Below are 4012 nucleotides of genomic sequence, written 5' to 3' on the forward strand. Positions count from 1 at the left end.
TTAAAAAAAAAAAATTAAAATCTTGTACTGCAAAATCTTTTGAATAATCTCCCTACAAAATTATGCAAATAAAACCCCAAAGATCCAGATCCTACCCTCGAGGGCCTAAATTTGGACTTTACATGGATTTCTTCCTCATATCTATAGCTATGGAAACAATAAAAGACCCAAACAATATATACAAAACCCAGAAAAATCCCAAGTCAAAAAACCAAAAATAATTTCATATCTATGTACATGAATGGTAGATCTATCAGATCTAGGGAGTGTGAGTCCAACTCCACTCCCAGATTTGATAATCTGAGGCTCTCAACAGCCAAATCTATCGATTTAGCATATAAATTTTTTTTTTTTTTGAATTTGAAAGGAGGTGCTGAGCTCAAAACTCTTCATGCATCATCCATAAAAAATATCTTATGATACCCAGGATCAAATTAAGTTGGGCTCTTCAGAAAACATGGATCGGGAGTTGGCTGGTCCAACTGAAAACTTCCCCGAATGCCCGATGATCTAAAAATCAAGTCTTTCCTGCAAAATTCAATTCATCCATCAACATTGAGCAAGAAAACAATAATAAAACTCAGACAAATGGAGATCCCTGCTATTACGTTCAGAATTTAGATTATTATTCAAACCCCAATGACTGAGCAAGATGCCTATACTCAAATCAATCTTCAGAAGCTATTATCAATAGATAAAAAAAATTACGCATGAAATAACTCATCTTACAGTATTTCCATGAAGAGTAACATCGACGAAAAATTAACCCCAAAGTCTTCCTTTATTATCCGAAAAAGTTTACATAAGAGATTTTCGCTTAGCACACAATCAAAAGATCGGATGAATTGACTGACAAATGAATTTCTATTTAAAGATAAATCCTCCAGCAGCTAGTTCGAATGATCCTCATCGAAGAAATCTCGACCGTTGATGAGGATCAAAATTTCTTTTAATCTCATCCATCGAAATTTTAAATTCTTGAAGAAATTTGATTTTTTCAATTAAATGCATTTTAATTAATTCAAAAATTAAAATTTTGAGTTAATTTCCTCGAAATTTTGACTTTGACTTAACCCAAAGGACCAAAGGCTTAAAATTTAGCAAAATAATTAATTTACCTTAGTCCCAAGACCTCTTAAAATTTAATTTTAAGGACTGACAAATTTTGCCTTTGGAGAATTTAAATTTACTTAGGACCGAGAATTAATTAAATTTCTGGCTTAGGATTTTAATTAATTTTGGTCAGAAAATTTAATTAATTATCCTATGAAGGGATAAATTATTTTTCCAACCCTTAAGAAACTTTACATCATGATTTTCACATTTTTTACATCTCAAGGGGGAAATCCCATTTGCAAAAGACCCTCACAGACTACCCAATTCTGCGACACAAATATAATCCAACAGACCAAGCAAATTGTAATAAAATAACCTAACCAAATAGGTAGGATTATTCACAAATCACTTTTACATAGACTCGATCTAGAACGCTAGGAATCCTCTAAGATCTCAGTGACCAAATCCATTCCGGCTTTGGGGTAAGGCTGAAGGAAAACTCTGCCGACCATCCGAGAACGGATCGGTGAGACAAAAAACCTCCCAGAATGTACATCGTCGCCAAAAAAGTAGGTTTACCTAGGTAATTACATACATGACACATATCTGCTAAGATATTTTACATTATACAAATGCAGAATGGGTTTACATTATAAGATGATGATCACGTTAATGATGATAGCTGGAAGGCACAAACACATTATTCAGGCACTATCCCTTTTGCAAAAAAAGTGGGTGTACTGCTATGGGTTGTTGACACGTAGTGGTCAATAGGTCTCATTGAAATTCATTTTTATTTTAATGGTGCATGTTTAGAACCAGAATGGGATTATGGATGTGGAAGTGATATTGGTCCAAGTGAATGGAGTGAACTATTGCAAGAATTTTCTATGTGCAACCCGAGCTAAACAATCACCCATAAGTCCTCTCCTTTAATATTACTAAGAGTGAACAAATTGGTAATATGCAAACAATGCATGATTCAACACCAACTACAGTTCTAAATGATGGGAACCTTATTAGGCTTTGTATAAAACTGTTGATTAGCCTCACATGTTGCTTGGGCCTTTGTGAGGTTTGGGTTCATGTTGTTGTGATTATTGTGATTGAAGTGGAAGGGTGACTTTTTGTATATTGATGGTATTCTCTATGAACTTCATGAGACTGAGTTTCATACTCCTTCTGAGCATACCATCAATGGAAAAATGTAAGAATGAATGTATTTTTTGATGGATAGTTTGTTCTATTTTGTATTTGTGGGGTTTTTACTCATTTCTTCTGTTGAAGGAGCTCCTGCATGTCCCTGTTCTTGGACTGCAAGGCCTCAAACTGCGCCTCTATATTATGAATCTCGGACTCCATTGCATCGTCAGTGACCTCGAAAATCCCATGAGCAACTCGCACAATACGCCAGAGATTGAGAATGACCAGGAGCCCCGCACTCTTAGTACCCAAAAAAATCTCAAGGCAAACCGCCATGGTGAGCAACAGAAGATTGAGGACATAGTCCAGGTGGCATAAGAAGAAGGAGACCCCAAAAGCCACGAGGAATCCGCCCACATTGAGCAATAGGAGACTTAATATCACAATACCTACCCAGTAGAGAAACTCAAAGAATTGGCTCCTCTCGAACTGGGATACGCACTGGCAGGATTCTAGCAAGGCTGTGCAATTATTGAGATCGCGGGATTTGTTGTGAAGTGTTTTGAGAAGATCCACAACCATTGCCATTAGATCGATAAGGAGGAGAATCAAGGTACCCACATGGACTGGAGTGGATTCCAGGAATTTGCCTGGGCGTTTTCTCCATTGAGCCCTTTGGCGACCTTGAACAGAGAGCAAGCTTTTCTTCTTTTCTGCCATTCTTCTTTTATGAGCTCTATGGAATCTTGAAGACTTCCGAAATCTGATGGAGGTGGAACAGAAGGAATTTTCTTCTGATTTTTCAAAGATGGATCCATGATCAGGAGAGAATCCATCAAATTACCACTACCCATCATGCTAAAAGGCATTCTGTGAAATCAATTTGAGGATTCATGGCTGTTGGTATTGATTTGGTCAGTGCCCAATTCAACCACCAGGGGATTTAATATTATTTTTCCCATCAGGACCTCACAGGATGCCCAACGAGCAAGGAAGGTGCCTGGGCTGTTACGTTTGACTTAAAACGTGGAAATCATAGCCATCTACTCAGCTTTCCTGCTCGCATTTTACAGTGCCATCAGATAATTAGCAGTGGCACTGGGCAGCCTGACAACAATGGAAGAAGTTACTGTGGATCCAGGGGTTTTGAGGGCGACCAGGGTGCGGTGAGTGGTAGGTGGGCTTTGATAAATCAATCAAATGCATGGGATACCAAGTGTTGAATTTCGACGAGATGGTGGAGAAGGTGGGCTTTGATAAATCAATCAAATGCACGCGAAACCAAGTGTTGAAATTCGACGGGATGGAGGACAAAAAAAGCCCAGCTGGGTGGACAATATTTGTCTAGCCAATTTCATAGAAAAATATTTTCAGTGTAATTATTAATGTTTAGTTTAATAGTAATTTTAAAATTCAATTATTATTATTATTATTAAGTAAAAAAATTGTGTTTAAATTTTAAAATATAACATTAATATTTTTTTATATAAAAAATATAATAAAATAAATAAAGTAAAAATTATTTAAATAAATAAATAATATTTAAAAAAATCTAAATAATTTATGAAAATAGATAAATTTAAATAAATACTATAATTAAATATATTGTTATTTATTTTATATCACATTTATTATTCTAATTATTAATTAAAAAAATAAAAACTAAAATTATATAGTAAAAATAAATGTTAAAAAAATAAGATATAAAAATAAATTACATATATGATTGTTTGACATAATTTAATTTATATTTTTATTTAAGTGTAAAACTAAAATTTGAAAACTTCAATTTTAAATTACTTGTGTTTTTTAA

The 4012-nt window shown here is 34.6% G+C and overlaps 1 pseudogene; it reads right to left on the reverse strand.

Annotated features, from left to right (window-relative positions):
• Positions 1-2325: 2325 nt before the first annotated feature.
• LOC149228602 (uncharacterized) lies at positions 2326-3053 on the reverse strand (annotated as a pseudogene).
• Positions 3054-4012: the final 959 nt, after the last annotated feature.

Source organism: Pinus tabuliformis, chromosome J (genome assembly GCF_031772625.1).
Source record: "Pinus tabuliformis cultivar Carrire ecotype Pingquan chromosome J, CPIR1, whole genome shotgun sequence".
Classification (NCBI taxonomy): domain Eukaryota; kingdom Viridiplantae; phylum Streptophyta; class Pinopsida; order Pinales; family Pinaceae; genus Pinus; species Pinus tabuliformis.